Genomic DNA, 19500 nt, shown 5'->3' on the forward strand with positions numbered 1-19500 from the left:
TGCAAAACATACTGATAACATTGGTTACAGACGCATTTCTAAACTTCTGAATGTTCCAGTGAGCACTGTTGGGGCCATAATCCAGATGTGGAAAGAACATAATGTCACCATAAACTGGCCACAACCAGGTGCTCCTTGCAAGATTGCTGACAGAGGAGTGAAAAGAATTATCAGAAGAGTTGTCCAAGAGCCAAGGACCACTTGTGGAGAGCTTCAGAAAGACCTGGAATTAGCAGGTACAATTGTTTCAAAGAAATCAATAAGTAATGCACTCAACCGCCATGGCCTGTATGCACGCTCACCACGCAAGACTCCATTGCTGAAGGAAAAGCATGTTGAAGCTTGTTTAAAGTTTGCTGCACAACATTTGGACAAGCCTGTGAAATACTGGGAGAATATAGTCTGGTCAGATGAGAGCAAAAATGGATACTTTGAATGCCATAATACACACCATGTTTGGAGGACAAATGGCACTGCACATCACCCTAAAAACACCATACCAACAGTGAAGTTTGGAGGTGGGAACATCATGGTGTGGGGCTGCTTTTCAGCATACGGTACTGGCAAACTTCACATAATTGAAGGCAGGATGAATGGAAAAATGTACCAGGATGATGAAGATGAAACGAGGTTGGACATTTCAGCAAGACCATGATCCCAAACACACAGCCAAGGAAACTCTCAATTGGTTTCAGAGAAAGAAAATAAAGCTGCTAGAATGGCCCAGCCATTCACCTGACTTGAATCCACTTGAAAATCTATGGAAAGAACTGAAGATCAGAGTTCATAGAAGAGGCCCACGGAACCTTCAAGATTTGAAAACTGTTTGTGTGGAAGAATGGGCCAAAATCACACCTGAGCAATGCATACGACTAGTTTCTCCATACAGGAGGCGTCTTGAAGCTGTCATTACCAACAAAGGCTTTTGTACAAAGTATTAAATAAATATCAGTAAGCGTGTTCAATACTTTTTCCCTGTGTCATTTCACACTATTACACATAACTTTATTTCTGAACTTATTTGTTTTGGTTTCTTTGTATGTATAGATTACTTGGGTTGTTACCAACATCTGGTGAAAATTCCACAACAACCTCTGCCTATAGAGAGGAGATAATGCTTTCAGAATCAAACATACATCCAGCTATACATATGATCATATTAACGTTAAAACATGTTTATAGTGTGAGAAAAGAATCGTTTATAAAGATCGTTTATTGATATGCCTTGTGCAAAGTATTTCCTTTTATAATTGTAATATAACTTATTACATTTCACACGATTGTACTTGTATAACCAGCGTGACAATAAACATCTTGAATCTCGAATCTATCCTACTATCATCCTCATCATAGGCTGCTACATTGCGCCCCTCTCGTGCGCCGCCTGTCCTTTAACTCCATTATTTCACAGTGCATTTTTTTCAGTCCATCTCATCGCGGAAGTCAGTGACGCACCACTACACACAGCTGCTCAGCGGGGGCAATGCAATAAACAAGACGTCGTCATTCGGTGCCAAACACAGCGGTGAGTGTCCTCTCTCTTTTCTTTCTCCTGTTAGTTGGAATATGGACCATCGTTTGGTCCAATGCAGCTATGCGTCCGTCCACACTGCTCTGTCTCCGCTGCGCCTCTCGCTTTATTGAATCCACTGACGGTCGGTCGGTCGGACGGACGGACGGACGGACGCTCGTCTGGACTGTGCTGTTCTGGGATGTGAATGTGTGAGAATTAGATGTCTTTATTACCTGCTGTAGAAGCCACGAGACGGTCACCGTAGCCTTTTGTGATTAAGGTATGAAAATTCAGTTTAATGTCAGCGACTGGTGCGCTCTGCAGCAAAAAGAAACCATACAGCAACGCGTTTGTTTTCCTGCTCAAATGCCTGCTGCTGCTTCTTTTAGTGTATTTATTGCCTGGGGTTTGTTTGTCCATTCAGCATGTGTTTGTGACTCAAGAGAAGACGTAATGTTGACTGTGTCCGAGCAAGCCTTTGTTTAGTCTTCCCCCAAGCCTTTGTGGAATAAGATGGGACACCAGGTCATGATAATATGAGTTATTGCACTCCGACATGATTAAGCATTATTGTTGTATGGGATATGTGAGCATTTCTTCCCATCATTGCAGTCTGGGATGCTGTTAACCTGAATTTCCATATGTGTATATATATATATATGAGTGGTCATATAATGTGATACAGCAGTGTGGTCTGTTCCTTCTGAGTTTGCCATACTGGATTGACAGTTCCCAGTTTACACAATGGCCTACAGCAGCTTCCTTTGTCTAACAGAACATTTGCTAATGTATTTTCACATTTACTGTATAGACTTCAGGTTTGAGGTGCACTGTCCGGCTGGATGTTCCCTTATTATGAACCACAATAAAACCAAGTGGAGTGCCCTATAGCTGCACTGCTTCCACAGGCTACAGCTGCTGAAAAAAATAATCATACAGTGATTTTAGTTTTATATAATCAGCTTGACACTAACTACACAGCAATTCCACACTTAGATTAAACTGTAAAATGGTGCTTTGCCTGATAAATGGTGAGGTTTGTACCCTTTTCTGCCATCAGTGAATTGTTACAGTGGCTCTCACATTACACTCTGTCTTCTCATTGGCGGCAGGATCAGCTTTCCTCAGTTTGTTCCACCTTACACTCCAGTCCTGCTGTATGCCATGATACCCTACTGTATAGTCCATGCATGTGTAGTGCGGTTGCAGCTTGTTAAAATCTTTTTAAAGCAAAGCACTCTTGTGTAAAGCTTTCCGTCCACGCTACCACGGTGTGGATGCCTGCTGTGGTATTTATTATTTCAGTGGGAGTTGCAAACATTTCACTCATCTTCATTCCAAGATAACAAGTCTAGGCGTCATGTCAAAGACAGCTTCTAATAACACCACCTTTTATCGTGATGCAGGCTTCAGTGTGTTGTTCAGCTACTGTCAGGGTTAGAGGAAGAGCCAGCTGTGCCTGTGTGTGTTACATCACTGTAGCCTTTGGTTATGTCTTTGCCAGTGTCGTGAAATACTGAGGGCTTGTCGCGATAAGAAGCCTCATTGTCCCGTTGGTATCTGTGGAGTGTGCATGCATAAACTTACAGAAAACACAATGCGTATTCTCTCTGTTGTGCTGCTGTGTAACTAATCCTGCCTCCCCACATGGGATTACCGCATATAGATTGGCTTCTTTTCTGCACAAACACTGTTTAAGTTTATGACACAGTTGAGTGTTTGAACAATAGCGACAGACGGTGGCTTTTTTGTAGGCAAGCAGTCGGAGCTCTAATCTTGTTTTCGTACTTGAGTTGAACAAAAGAAATATCATGACTTTGAATATAAGTAATTGGGAATGCTTTTAATCTACAGTAGCAGGGGGAAAAAAATCAAAAAGGAGAAGTCAGCCTTTTTATTCATGAGCCGCTTTCAACTTGTCAAAGTTTTCATGTGGAGTCCACAGATATTTTATATTTTTAGTTGAATTATAGCAATGATATCAAATGTTCCAGGATTGATTTTTTTGTTCATAGGCCGTAATAAGTGGGAAACCATACCAAGGTACTTTTAAAGTGCTATATATTTAGTTGTCTTTTTTCCAAAAGTTTGACTGCACTTGCACCATGTATTTACCGTATAAAATCCTTTTCATATAACATCATACACTTAGACAGTCCACTCCTCTCCCTCTGGTTTCCTCTTCCTGGCCTGGCCTTCCTTCATGACTGGCTGACTTAGTGCCCTCTGACAGTGAAGGATTTTGCAGGTATCAACAAGCATTCTGCCGTTATGAGAAATCTCATCTATTCCAGACCCCGAGCTGTCAACAGACTTTGAAGTCGTCAGTCGTCCTGTCAGGACCGACTGCAGGGAGAAATGAGAAAGTAAAATCATGATTATGATTCCAAATGGGAGGAAGAGGGCGACTGAGACTGTGTCCCCTTCTGTCTGCTTAAGCTGCTAAAACTGCAAATGAATGAGCCTGCAGTCTTAATGGACTGTGCCATTGTGTGCTTGCAAATTAACTCATACTTTCTGTCCTCAGAGATAGGTTCTGAGGAAAGTAATTGGAGGGTGGAAAGAATGCAATCAAAAGTATCTGAAGGCTCTGATAGTAGCTTTCTGCCAATTAACTGCCGTCATTGTTTGACACAATTGGTTTTGATGGTGAAATGTGCCTCCCACAGTATTTTACAATATGGAACAGAAGATGTGTTTGACAGCCCCTATTGTGCTATTCTATAGAGGTTTCAATCAAATTCAATTTTAACGGCAGCCAAAATCATTTCGACTTGCAGAAGAGTTTCAGAGAAAGGGTTTTAGCTCTGGTTCACCCAATCTACCCCCCTATTTTGGCTAATTAGTTTGTTCCAATAGCTCATGTCCTTCCTTACTAATCACATACAGCATGTTTCATAGGGCATAGACCTGATAATGAAATATTCAAGCATAACCGACTTTTTATTTTAAACTAATGCAGCTATTATTTCATTTGTCGATTAATCCGTCAGTTATTTTCTCGACTAATTGTTTAGCCTATAAAATGTCAGACAGCAGTTTATGCCCATCACATTTTCCCAGAGCCCAAATTAACGCATTCATGTCTTGTTTTGTCCAACCAGCAGTCCAAAACCCAAAGATATTAAATTTCCTATCATAGAAGACAACAAATAACAGGAAATCCTCAAGTTTAAGACGCTGTAACTAGTGAATGTTTTGCTTTTTTTTGAAAAATTAACTTAATCAATTATTAATTTTGTTGCCGATTAACTTTCTGTAATTGTTTCAACTATAGCTATTCATTTTTTTTAATTGATGAATTGATTTGAACAAATTAGGTTAATCTAAAACATAAATTAATTTTTGTCATATTATTCGAATTAAGTAGATTATCCTTATCAAAAAGACAATGTAACTTTCTCTTTCTCTCTCTCTCTCTCTCTCTTTCTCTCTCTCTCTCACACACACACACATGCACTTCCTTTTTTGTATTTCCTGTATGTTAACCCTGAAGGAGGTGACAATGTTCTAGTTAACCACACCACTTGTGATCTGCGCCCTACCCAGTCAACAGCAATCGTCTTTAGTCTTAATATATTTCTATTTCTAATGTGAACCTGTTTCAAAATGGCACCTGCAGACGCTGTTCCCTGACTCACACTGCATCTCTACGTCCACTGCTTACCCCTGTCTCCTCGCTCTGGTGCTTAATCTGTAAAATAATATTGATCGCATTCTGCAAAGAGACAGGAAATGGATCCAGCCAACAAAAATCCGTCTGCATACGTATCCTGTTCCCTTTTACAGGAGTGGGTGCGTACGTTATTCGGGATATGGGTTTTCCTGGTCGTGTGAAAGTGTCAGTCATTACCTCTCTTTACTAGACTCCCAGCTTAGCAAGTTTTACTTTTTGAATGGCTCCTCGGCTGAACTAATTAAAAGTCTATTAACAATATCACCACCATATGGCTGCCTGCAGTCCTATCACAAGGTTTCTAGTGCCTCGTAGACTCTGTGCAGCTGTCCCATACTGCTTTTGTTATCTGATCCTGGACTATAATCGTATGAACACGTCCCCTGCTAGTCTTGTTGTATCAGCGTCTGGCTGGGCTGTAATCTAATAACATAATAAAGGTATGATACCGTGTCGTTTCTCTTTGCCTCCCTTGCACTAACTCAATCCTGGCCTGCCCTGCTGCTGTGCCCCACTGTGGCTGGTCTTCGTCCGTAGGGAATAGACTATTGATCCAATCTAATGACTTCCTGCTATGGATGATGTCATGCACCCATGTGAACTAAACCTCACTGGAGTAATGCTAATGGCAGTAGTTAAAAACATTGGTTGTAAGACAACAGGACAGTGTTTATATTGATATTTCTTACAGATCTTAAGTAGCCTCCCTCCCTCAGACTTCCAACGTATGTGTGCGTGGTTCTATATGTGTGTGTTGCACGGGTGCAATGAAATGATAATGTGCGGGATGAAGAGGGGGAGTGCTCGACAGCTGCTATACATCAGCCGAGCAGAGGTGCTGGCTCAGCTGAATGGACCGTCGGATGGCACTGCTGCAGGTAGCTGGCTATGGTTGATGATGTCATTAGGGCTTTCACAGTCTCCCCAAGGTTTCTGTCTGCTCATGGCAATGAGTCAAGAAGAGGGTGTGGGGAAGGAGCTACAACAGTACAATACTGTGTGTTACTGTTAACAACACACACTTGTGCAAATGTAATGGCTTATGTGTTTGACTTTGATACTTGATTCTGTTTGTGGTTTTAATATTTTTATCAACAATCCAAGTATTCAGAATTATACTTCACTGTTTTGTGCTCACCTGTTGCTCTGTTAAAGTGCTAGCTGGATTGGGATTGTGTTACAGATGGATGACAAATGAAAGGAAAAAGTATCTCAGCAAGCTTCCTGAACAGCTTCAGTGCTTCTTGGCATAGATTCTCCATGTCTCTGGTGCTCCAAAAAACACCATTTGTGCTCAAACATCAGTATTCCTTCCCTTCATTTGGTGTTTTGGTGATAGCCCGTCCAAAAACTTGCATAGGTGTTCAATTGATAGCGATTGTCCCATCATAGCTAAGCAACAGTAACTATGCATGGCAGGCCTGTCAACCTTTGGACCTCAAACATGGAAACGGTGTGCATGGTGCTGCAGTAAAAGCGATACTCTGCATTTAAAGAGTTTGGAGGATGGTGTATATTTTGTAGTCTTCCAAGACCATTAAAAAAACACGAGCAAAAGTATTGGGAATGGATTAAACCGTGTGTTTATGTGCTATAATGTAAACTTACTACCTAACTGAGCATTACTTCCAAAGAGCACATTATAAACTAACTACATTAGTTTGGGATGTTACATCCACAGTGTTGTGTTTCCCCACTGCATGGAAGCCTGTCCTGGGTGCTATCAGGAGTGCAGGCGGCTCTGTCCTGCTCTTCATTATATTTGGGGGTCAATTAGGTTGAGACAGGGCAAAGGGCGTAGCATATAATTTACATCATTTCCATGCTCATCAAAACATTCATTGACCCCTTACACCTTGTATGGAAGAATCTGCATTAATTCTGTTCCTCCTCTATAGTCTTCCCTTTAATTTGTGACCTGTCTGTGTCTGATTGGTGGACTGAGTGCAGACCTGACATACTGTATTACTAGCCTACTTAATCAGCAGTGTTGACGGCGGCGTCTTGAAACAGGAGCAACTGAAAGCAGAGTGATACGACTGTGTGGAAATAGGGATGAAAATTGCCTTTAAGTTCCGCATTAAGAACAGAGGCTCTGCGTCTTTCATTTATATGGATGTCTTGTAAGTGTCTGTCGACAGTCTCTCCAGTTGCAATGTGACTACAGTATATTTGGATGCACTGTATATAGCCACTCACATTTATTCAGACCGTTTGCGTGGCAGGACATCAAACGATACTTGATGTATTTTCTGAAAGCTGTGTGACTATAATGAATCAATCAATAGAAAACCATGTAGCCTTCTTATAATATAATTCCTAGCATGTTGAACCTTACTGTTCTCCTGAAATTTGATTCATAGAGTAGTAGTAAGAGTTCAGCATTTAGTCTTTTAAGCACTTTTTAACACACTAGACTGCATGCTGCTTTACATCTCTATTAACTAATTCTACAGCACATTGAAAGCCAGTCAGACGTCTATCTTCATTACTTTTGTTGGATTAAAAAAAAAAATCTACTTGCAGAAATTGTTTTTGATAGCTAATCCATCATATTAAACATGCTTCCAGAAATATTTATTTAATTAATTGATACACACACTGATTTCAAAAGTGTTAATGTCTTCTAGTGCATTCATGTGGTAGTGATAGCCTGACAAATGCCATATCCACATTAACTGCCACTACTTTTGTTGAGCAAATAAGAATCATTTTGATCGTTGTTAATCAGAAGTTCCGTCCTCCATCCAATCACACTAAAGTCTGACTTTTCAAATCAACAGTAAAGTTTGTACTCTGATTATGTTAATTTAACCTTAATATTCAGTGTAGTTTATTTTCTCTAACACAAGCAAGTCTCTAGTCTGTACACACTGAGTTTCAGAGACTAATGGCTGTCTCGGAGTAAAGAAAGTATGGTATGTTGGTATGCTTAATTGATAATCTGTGACCTTTCCGTGTAAATGCATTTCTTTTTTTAGCTGCTGTCTGTCCCACTGATATTATGCAGCAGCGACTCATCTTATAGGCATCTCATGAAAGTTTAAATTGTCCTCTAAACGAGCGGCAGCAGTGTTTTGTTTGGACTAACTGGAGGGAAAACTGTGTAATTGGCCTGAGCAGCAGCAGCAGCCACTGTGGCTTGGCAGACAAAGAAAATAGTTTACATGTCATTGTATTTTAAACACCGATTGTCATGCAATCTTTCGGAAATGCCGTGCAACCTCTGGAGCGTTTTTTGGGGTTTTTCTTTTTGGAACATTATCAGTCCACCATTTATATGTGTAATTTACTTGAGCGCTTATAAACAGATCACATAACTGCTTTTGATGTGGATTTCTGCAAACCAACAAGGAAATCCCAACAGCAGATTCCCTGCTGTCATTTCATTACGTACATCAAATGAGTTTTATTACTAATGACTTTTCTGTTGTTCCCCATCGATTGTTTGTGCTGGTGGTGTTGGCATTGCAAAAGCTGCTTGGAATTTTTACTTAGGTGTATTCATGACTTAAATCTTATCAAATAATACAATCATGTCGGAGACAGTCCCCTGTTAAAGCAGCACAAACAATTCCAGCTCTGTGCCTGAGAATACAGCACAATTCTTTGATTTAAATAATTAATTCATCCTGTTATTACTTGTGCAAATTAGTTTTGTAGACATAATATGATTTAGTAGGTTAGAATTTGTTTTTCAAACAATAAATGAGTTTGTTTGACCAACATTAATTCAGTTGAATGAATGCTGAATAAGGTTGTGGGTTATGAGGCTGACATGACACTGCTCTATGTGACATTTTTAGGGGTTCACACAGACAAATGTGCTGATAATGGCTAACCATCGCCCGTTTTAGTCTCTTGGTTTGAAGATGTTCTGAGCTGAACATCTTAAAGCCCTCCAAGTCACTGTTTGACCAACAAACATTGTATTAGCATGAGTCAAACTTGTGTAACATTTGCACATTGATAGATTTAGGATTTGTCAGGATGTAGGCTACGGCATCAGGGTGGGTTATTTTGGAGCCACGTAGGTTTGATTATCCCCATTACAGAGAGATGAGGGGTGCGTGTGGCGGATGCCGGGGCGCTTTGTCAAACCAACCTGACATCTTCATTTGTTCCATTGGATATGGCTGCTGTGAGGAAAAGTGGGAGGATGAGGGTCTAAATCAAGACATGTCTTGATGTGTCAAAGGCTGTGTGATGAATAACCCGCTCTCCGCTTGCGCACCATGTCTCATCACCCCAAACGTCGACATCTCATCTCCAGAGACATTAATAATATCTTGCAAAAACACATTATTTTCCACATGTGAATAGTGACATGTAGAACTGAAACGATTAATCGATTAGGTGTCAACTATTAAATTAATTGCCAACTAATTTGATAATCGATTAGTTGGTTTGAGTAATCTTTTAAGAAAAAATTGTCAAAACCTCTGATATCAGCTTCTTAAATGTGAATATTTTCTTGTTTCTTTACTCCTCTATGACAGTAATACTGAATATCTTTGAGTTGTGGACAAAACAAGATATTTGAGGACGTCATCTTAGGCTTTGGAAAACACTGATGAACATCTTTCACCATTTTCTGGCATTTTATAGACCAAACAACTAATCGATTAATTGAGAAAATAATCGACAGGTTAATCGACAATGAAAATAATCGTTAGTTGCAGCCCTAGACGCATGTAGCCGGCATGCAGAAAGTTCTGGTTTTATTTGCAGAGATTTCGAGATGTTACAAGAGTAGAGCTGAAACAATTAGATGATAAATCAATTGGCAGAATATGAATTGGCAATTATTCTGATAATCATTTAATAATTTCAAGCACAAATGCAGAACAATCTCTTCTTCCAGCTTTTCAAATGTGAGGATTTGATGCTTCTCTTAGGCTGTGATAATGAACTGAATAATTTCTTGTTTGGATGAAACAAGCATTTTGAGTTTGTCACCCTGGCCCCTGAGCAATTATTTCACTATTGTCTGGCATTTCATAGACACGATGATTAATCAGTTAATTGAGAAAAGAGCAGATCAGCAGTTCAATCGATGATTATGATGTTAGTTGCAGCCCTTGATAGAAGTGAAGGGCTTTTTGTAGTTTAGTGTGGTGCTCAATTCACTGAAAAACACAGAAACAATGTCCCACTTACTCAGGATAATCCACAGACCTTCGTGTGAACAGTGTTTATTGACTTTTTCAAAAGTACTCCGAGGGCAAATTTTCCTTTTATTAGATAAAGAAGGATAGAGTTGACAGGAAATGAGGGAAGAGAGAGGGGGAATAACGTGCAACAATTTCCTCAAACAGGCTTGAAGCGGTTCCTGCTATTACACGGTCAGCTTTAAACCCCTAGGCCACGAGGACGTCCTGAAACTGCTTTCTAATGAAGAAATAGTCCCTATAAAAAGTGACTAGATTTAAGTGAGAAAATATGTCTTGTATGATTTTATGTAATATGGGTGAAATTACCTTTTAAGATTAAGACTGATTCTCTTCCACAAGTTTCAATATTACGTTTTCTTGAATTTAGTGTCTATAGTTGTGGGTGAATTCCTCATTACTCCTCAACTAAGTTGTGACATTTTTCAAGTGTAAGCCTCCCTTGAGTCCCGGAAGACTTGATTATTTCATACGGCAGGTATGAGGAAATGTAGAAACCCTTTAGTACTGTATAAGCTGTGTGACTGCTCTCGGAAAATTTCCACCTGTGTAGTCATCTCCCTCTGTCACAAAAGAAACTGATCGCTGTGATAGGTCTTGTGATTGCCTGTAAGCATTTAGTGTTTGCTGCTTGCTTTATTCTGTTTTGAGAGACTTGAAGTGCTTAGAGGTTAAAAATGGCTTCTTTGTCCTCATTGCAATACTGAATATGCTCTATGAATAGCATCTATAAACATAATACTAAATCCTCTCTATCTCTGAGTTCCAGAATATCCCAGTGTGTTAGTGTGCGTCTGTCCCTGTCATTCATTTCATGTTCCCTTTGTTTCTTGCAGATTTGAATTGCTTATTATACCCCCACGACAACGTAGTCGGGGGTATATAGCCCTCCTCGTGTCCGTTCGTCCGTCCGTCCGTCCTTCCGGACACGTCCTTCGCGTGTCACACTTTCGTTTCCAGAGCAGAACTCGAAAACAGTTTAACTTATAAACTTCAAATTTGGTATGATGGTTGACAGTGTGGTGTAGTTGTGCCTGTTGGGGGTTAGAAGTCCAGGGTGCCTACAATTTCTGAAAGTTTGCCAAAAGGGCAAAACCTTTGGCCCTACTTTAGCAGGGGTCAAGCGGTGAGCGGGGGTATTTGAGCCATGCTCACTTTTGCCTTGTGAAGAAATTGTGTTAGGAACAATAAAATGTTGATTTCACATTTAGGAAAATCGAACATTTCCCTGTCTATTTCATATGAGCGGACACCCCCTTTGCAGTGAAGCAATTCAGCCGCACAATCAAAAAAAAAGTATGAAAATTCAGGAAGCAAGTCCTAAAATTATTGCAAGACCATCATTTTGTTAGTCCTAATTTAGTTCATAACCAAAGTGAAACATCTTCAGTGCAGTCTGTATTTTTTCACAGTTGTTTTAGCTAGTGGACTATTGTTCAACATCAGTGGTAAGAGCAATGCATCATGGCTTCTGTGCAATACATGACTAAAACACCCTTGTCTTCTTACAGTTCAAACCAATTTCAACATACAGTAAAACACAAAACTGTTCTCTGTAGAGCTGCAACAATTAGTCACTCAGTTGTCAACTGTTAATAATAATAAATTAATCATTTAAGTCATTTGATGGTTCCAGCTTCCAAATTTTGACGATTTGCTGCCTTACCTTGTCTTAAATTATAATATATTTAATATATTTGGGTTTTTGTTTGGATAAAACTTGACATCTGAAGCCTGTACTACAAAGCAGGATTTGGAGGTAACTTCAGGTTTAACCCTGGCTTTTCCGTCCTATGACGATGATGCACTTCTTACCGGGGTAGATCACCATGGTAACTTATGCTGAACACCTAACCTGCTCCAGAGCAGGTTATGTTCCAGATAAGATATCAACTCGTATAAAAGCACCTCCATCTGACCAATTAAAGCTCGGTGTGCAGATCGTATGATAATATCACACAAATGCGAAGAAGTAACAGTCATAAACCAGGCTAAAAACAACACAGTTTAAACTGACAAATGCAGTAAGGGAAGCTGGATTTAAGCTGTGGATGATAACTGCTTTGAATTATGTTTTTATATTTATTTTTTTACTTGCTCTCAAGTACGTTTCACTCCGCTGGGACGGAGCTGGAAGAAGGGCGGAACATTCATACACGTGACCATGTGTATCAACTCGTATAAAATGACCATGACCATACCAAAGGGCATAATGAAGTGTATATTATACTATACTTCCCATACTATGAATCAATTATAATCTAAAAGCTTTTTATATTATCACTGGCCCATCTAGACGTATCTATCTGACTTTGGAGTATTCCGTTGAATTAATAAATCTGTTAATGCACGCATTCACGCTAGGGATGCTGATTTTGAAAAATGTTCTTAACCGTTAACCGATTTATAAACCGTTAACCGACAAGATTTGTGCCTCGCATGCAGCAGTGCGCCAGCTGCAGTGTATGAGCACAACAGACAACTGAGTCCCAAGTTCACTGTCACTACTCTAGCAGCCACGGTGCTTCGTTCACTGTCTCCAGTTCACCGTCCGGGAGCGTTAGCAGCCACGGACATGCAGCCACTTTCCCAGTAAAAGTCTCCACCGCACATTTAGTTTAGTTAAGCAGGTTGTCCGCTGTGTGTCTGCCAGGATTAACGATAGAAGTGTCCGACAAACAGTGTGTGTGTTTGCGCTATGTTAGCCGCTGTAGCTCTGCTGGTAGCTTTGTGCTTGCCGCCACACACATACGCTCTGTCAGCGCGGCAGAACTTTAGCGAGTTTACGACAGAACGTGTGTGTGTGTGGCGGCGGGGAGTGTGGGTTTGTCGGTGGCGTTACAGCTGTGAACGTAGGTGTAGCAGACAGTGTGTGTACAGTTTATTTGTTGGTGAATAATTGCTGCGAGGCTACAATTCCTCAGCTGAGCCAACTTCCTGTATCTGTAACTCTGGCTCAGACTCCTTTAAGGTGGGCCAGCTTTTCTCCTTAAAGTGACGAGCCGCTCCTCTGAGTTTTTCTCAGCTTTCTAATTAATTATTAATATTTCTTTTAACCGATAGCGTTAATCAGTTAAAATGCTTAATGTCGGTTAACGGTTAAATGGTTAATTATTAACTTTTTCTTTTTCAGCTGTTTTTCCTGCATTTGGCAGCTTCAACTGTGTTACTTTGAGTTTGGATTATGTGTTTAACTTCTTCGTATTTGTCTAATATTATAATTCGCTCTTCCTTGTAAAATGTGCCACTCTGCTGACATTAGACTTGTCCATGTTTGTGATTGGTCATATGCTGCAAACGCCTCCCCTTTCATGTGAACGCACTCATAGCCAGATTGAGAAGCCCTGGGTTAAGTTACCGAGTTGATAACTACCGTTGTAGGACAGTTTAGCAGTTGTTAGGGTTAGTTAAGCGAACATAACGAAAAGACAACATGAGTATGTTGAACTCGCTTTGTAGAAAAGGACCTCTGAAGACGTGACCTTGGGCTCTAGGAAATTGTGATGATCATTTGTTTGCAGTTTTCTGGTGTTTAATAGACCAAATGATTAATCAATTCGAAACAGAGCTAATGCACTGGAAGGGATTTGTTTAACACCATGTTGGTGTTTTCACGCATTGAAATCCACAACAGAAATCTAGTAGTGTCGTACTTCACCTGCTGTTACATCTTTCAGTTTTGGCAGTGTCTCGTTAAAATTAACGGCAGGCGTCCTCACAACTTTACTCAACAACTTCACCACCAACTTGAAACACTGAAACACACAGCCGAATCAAGAAGGGGCTTAGTGCAGTCTAGACCCACCTTGCTGCTGCGAAGGTGTCATTGATTGCATTTTATTTTCTTGTGCCAGAGAAGTGTTATCGGGGCTGCAAAAAATATTTGCAGTGTTCATCGACAACCAGAGGCTGCACCCGCTCAATTACCGTAACTCAATTTGGATATCGGCTTTGGCTAATGTCCCAAAATGTAAATGTGAATCTCTACCTGTGGGTTCAAGTTTGCATTTATATTTGTGTGTATTTGTCTGCCTCATGATCACATGAATATCCTCTAACTACAGGCTAATTGGGATTAGACGTGCAGAAAAGAAAATTAGGTCCGTGTGAGGTTGATATTCATGTTTGCCTGCATACAATAATGTTAGCCTCTCTGGCTTCCTCTACGCTGTGTTTTACTTCCCCTTCAACAGTATCAACTGTAAAGAAGATTACAAAAGCTGCATACTTAGTGTGTGTGTGTGTGTGTGTGTGTGTGTGTGTGTGTGTGTGTGTGTGTGTGTGTGTTGTGGATTGTATCTCCATTGCTAGTGTCTAACAATTTCGGTTCCTGTCTCCGCATTGTGAATCTTTGATGTGTTTGCACTTTTCTCGCCTGCTTTAGCTCTCAAGATATTTCATTCTGCTCCCCCAGCAAAATCAGTACTCATCCTTCTTGCATTCTCTGTCTACTCTCTTTCCTTCTCTTATCTTCCCATCGCACTTCCCATCGCGCGCACGCGCACACACACACACACACACACACACACACACACACACAAAGACTTCAACAGCATCCTGTCAAATCTCTTATCAGGTTCTCTTTAAGTCAGCCTGCATTGATATGGTGTTATTTTTCCCTTTTACTTACAAGTATTTAGATTTTCTTTTCCTGCCTTATCATGGCATTTTCTGAGGTTATCAGAGAAAAAATAAAATGTCCCTGTGTGTGGAAAAGGATGTTTATCTTTCCAAGAGAAATGGCAGACAGGCAGAACCCTACTTTTCCTCTTAGATTTAAAGCTTGTCCGGCTGCATTATGCCCATACTACTGTACAATCTTCTGTCAGTACCATTTTCTCTGAAAACAGTATTGATCTGTATTGGTAAGGGATTATGTTCTCTAACATTTTATTGAATCTGAATCCTTTCAAATCCCTTATCAAATGTATTTAGGTTCAGCTTTCAACATTTCTAAAAAAGGAAGTTATAATTAAAGGTCGGATTGGTAATGCTAAGAAACTCTAGTAGAGCCAAAGCTACTCCCCAAAATGTCCATTGTGAACATAAACAACAAACATGGTTATTGTTAGTACTCACAGCTGTCAAGCTAGCAACTTGTGGAAGACTGCGGTGATGCACATTAAGTAGATAGACAGGCAGGTAACATTTAATTTTTTCTGAAATGATTGGACGGGTTTATTACAGTCCTACGGCAGGATTTTTTTTCTTTCTTTTGTCCGAGCATTTGATTTATTGATTGCTGTCAGGATGTAATGAGAATTTCAACAAATATAACAAAAATGTTTTGTTACCAACCCTGCCTTTTAATCAAAACAGATTTGAGGTCTGTAATCACCTTTTGGATGAAAATGCATGAACACTGCAGTTTTGTGTTCACAACAATAAACAATAACCAAAGTTGCAGTCTGGCCTCTGGGTAAGGTACTTAGGGAATTACCGTTAATTAACTACAGGCTGCAGCTGATATAATCTGCTGCTGGCAATGTTTGTCATTCCAACTGGTGAGACTGTCACTGCCGGATAGAACATTATGCAAGGCCTGCTACCTGAATATTTTGTGCATTTGTTAATACAAGAGGACAGATGAGAGATTTGATAAGAGATTTGTTCAGTCTTTGGTGTTTCTGCCAACTTGAAACCAAATTCAAAATGCAGAAATTGCCAACTGCAGTCATGGTGCATTTCATTTAGATTTGGACCATTTTAAATTTGAATTAGACTTTTTATTGCCACAGTAATGTGCTTTCACAATACATTTACTTCAAGATACAAGTCACAAGTAAACGGCATTTCACTGGGCTCTTGGATCCAACTGTTAAAGGAATTTATTTGACATTTTGGGATTTTATATACCTGCATAGCATCATGTAGGTATGTGACCTCCCTAAACCACTCCTCCAGATTGAGCCCCAGAATTAGGTGATGCTTTGTGTGTTAACCTCTAAAAACCTTTCTGTTTCCCACAACTTGTCATTTTTAGTACAGATTAAGCAACCAAGATAAAATGTGTTCATTAGTAGGGCTGACACGAATGCTTCAAAGCTTTGACCATTGCCATGGTAATCAACCTCCAAATCAGTATTTGAATGCTTTATTTTTTATATATATATATATATATTATTAATTATTCATATTATATTATTAATTATTCATATTATATTATTCATTATTCATATTCAACATGAATTATTTGTAGTTATTCTCAGACTGATATCTCTGTTTGTTATGTGTAGAGGTGCGTGTGTGTGTACATTAGTGCGGCAGCGGCTTTGTCCCGGGCGCTGAAACGAGGGAGATGGAGACAGACAGACTGAAGAACATGTCAGCCTGCTGAGCTGCGTCTCGAAGCTTCGAATACCTTCGAATATGTCTCACCAAAGCTTCTAAGCCCAAAAAATAGTATTCGGGACAGCTCTATTCATTAGTGATCTTTAGAGGTGCTGGTAGGTAGATGTTGTTACCTATGGACAGAGCCAGGCTGCTTCCAGGCTTTATGCTAAACTAAGCAAAAGCTAATTGGTGAGAGTGTACCAATCTTCTCATCTAACTCTCAACAAGAAGGCACACAAAAAAGCATCACCTCATTTTGGGGCTCTATCTGGAGGAGTGTCTTAGTGAAGTCATGTATCCGCATGATGCTATGCAGGTATATAAATTCTGTCTTGTCTCATCCTGAAACAGAAACCGAACGAATGAAACTGCTCTTCTTGGAGCCTGTTGAGAAATCGATGGTGTGGGGAAGACTTAAGACATTTCGGTGATCAGAGTCTCTTCCCGTCACTACACTAATCTGGGGATTTCAACAAGGGTTCATTGAAAGAATTGTGACTAATTAAGCGTTTAACTTAACTTTAAATGGCCCACTTCTGGGTATCCAGGGCAGAGTCACCGTGTCAATTCTGGTAGCGGTACTGAAACTGAAACGTTTACTGTAAATGGACGGATCCTCCTTCCTTTTTTTGAGATTTACAGGAGAGGAAGTTTCACAAGGTGTTATGTATATGTGCATAGTGCGTACTTGCAACCGTGTCATCCCTTTTGGTCTCTTTGTCTCTCCTCCTTGGCAGCACTGAATGAGTTGTGGAAGGTTATTTTGTTAAATGTTAGTAAAATCCCGGAGATGCTGGCTTGTGTATTAAGCATCAGCTCCCGCGTTTTCCCCGACCAGCAAGTCTGTTTATCCCAGATGTCTGTTCAGAGCTCATTTCACCAACCACACAATTAATCACATCCAAACTGGGACTCATTAGCATATAATCAAATAGGACAGCCAACGGAGGCATTATGAATGCAGTGAACTTAAATATCAGATGCTTTTGATTAATCCTGCGTATAGGGTAAATAGGCATGGAGATATTCGGGAGGCAGAGGGAAGAAGTCGCAGTAATATTCAGACTGCACTGGCGCTGATAAATGAAGCAGCTACATTTGAAATGACAATGAGCTCAAAAAAACAAAACATTATGATAATTTATTCCCAGTGTGTTATGAAAAAGTGTCCAAGTAATCACCAGTCTTCAAGCTCAGTGCAGCACGGGCATATGTGTTTGTATCTGTGTGCATGTTATTTATGAAATTATACAATGTCAGTGACGGTCAAATTATCTACCAGTTTACGTTTGACAGTTAAATTTGTTTAACAATTTATCCAAACTCGTGAAGAATTGTGGTGCCAAATTTGATGTTTCTGTTCATGTGTGTATGTGTGTGAGGAAGTGATCTGCAGCAGGCTCTATCAGAGGACTCCCTCAGGTTTTACTGGCGCTCTGTTAATCTGTGTGTGCGAGAGTTCTGGTAGGGCATTAAGTCCAATCACTGCTGCCAACACCGCTATAAGATCTGTGCCGTGATGAAATTAATGCCCCCGTTATCCCCCCTGACTCGTACCTTTCAGCAGGGGCACCGGGCCAACCTGCAGGCATATTTGTAGCATTTCTTTTTTGATAAAGTCCTTCTTCTCGTAAAAGGATTCAGTGACAAAGTGACACATCCCTCGAGGGAACAGCAATCAAACCAAGAAATTACATTTTCAAGCGTTGTACTGTACCTGCCAAATGAACACTGAATACATTTCTGGGGAAGGAAATTTATGAGAACTGTCTTAATGAGGAACACTCTGTTATTGCAATGCTACGGTAGCCAAATCAGGACTTTTTCACAGTTTCAAAATGATTCTCTCTAAAACTGTAATATTGGCAAACAATCACACATTAAGAGGCAGAACAAATTGATTTCCTTTTGTAATGAGGCTCACTTGAAATCCTACATTAGAGAATGCTCCAATGTTACACTAAATTTTGTTGAGAAAAAAACTGGCATGGCCATTTTCAAAGGGGTCCCTTGACCTCTGACCTCAAGATATGTGAATGAAAACTCTGAGATGAACAGAGTGAAAACTGTATCTTATTAGATAAAACAGATGTTGACAAAAAGGTAATGAATTGCTATGTATCGTAATATATCTTATCGCAATACTCATATCTCATATCGCGAAATCACAATAAGATCGTATCGTGATAATATCGTATCGTGGGGCCTCTGATGATTCCCGCCCCGCCAAAATATAGTTGTAATTTAACCCAGCATTTTTAGGACCCTTAATCTATAATTTGTGCTGTAGGTCTCTTTCATAACCAACCAATCCTCGGGGAAGACACCCCCTTAGATGTAGACCGTAGCTGTAGTGCAGTAATGTTAGGATTGATTGATACACAGCCGAGTTTTCTGCCTGGTTGCGCATCAGAACGGCAGAACGGGCTTTCAGCCATATCTCAGGTCTGATCTGACAGCAGGGACATAGAGAGGCTTCTTGGCAAACTGAATAACAGCAGAGCTCAGCTGAGCAGAACATGGAGGAGACAGGACTGTGATTTACCTGGCGCAAGTAGGAGCAGAGAGAGGAAGAGCTGGGGAGAAGGACGGAATTGTGTTATTTTAGAATAAATGGACTCGGTGGTACAATAGGAGCTACAGTAATATTTTGATGGGCTCGTATCTCAGTGGACCTTCTGTGGTCAGAACTCTCCTCTGGCAGATGTGAATTATGTTAACAACTTAATGATGGTTCACTAGGGCTGGGCAATGAAATGGGCCTTTAATATCACAATAGAATAACAATATTTTCCCTTATCAATAGT

The 19500-nt window shown here is 40.1% G+C and overlaps 1 protein-coding gene across 2 annotated transcripts in view; it reads left to right on the plus strand.

The window, feature by feature from the left end:
• Positions 1-1411: 1411 nt before the first annotated feature.
• marchf8 (membrane-associated ring finger (C3HC4) 8) overlaps positions 1412-19500 on the plus strand; it is an 84669-nt gene continuing 66580 nt past the window's right edge. For both annotated transcript variants that reach the window (XM_074645859.1, XM_074645860.1), the window contains exon 1: positions 1412-1525. The gene's annotated coding sequence lies outside the window, so the exon portion shown is untranslated. The remainder of the gene's footprint in view (positions 1526-19500) is intronic.

The sequence above is a fragment of the Sebastes fasciatus genome, chromosome 9, assembly GCF_043250625.1.
Source record: "Sebastes fasciatus isolate fSebFas1 chromosome 9, fSebFas1.pri, whole genome shotgun sequence".
In the NCBI taxonomy this organism is placed as follows: domain Eukaryota; kingdom Metazoa; phylum Chordata; class Actinopteri; order Perciformes; family Sebastidae; genus Sebastes; species Sebastes fasciatus.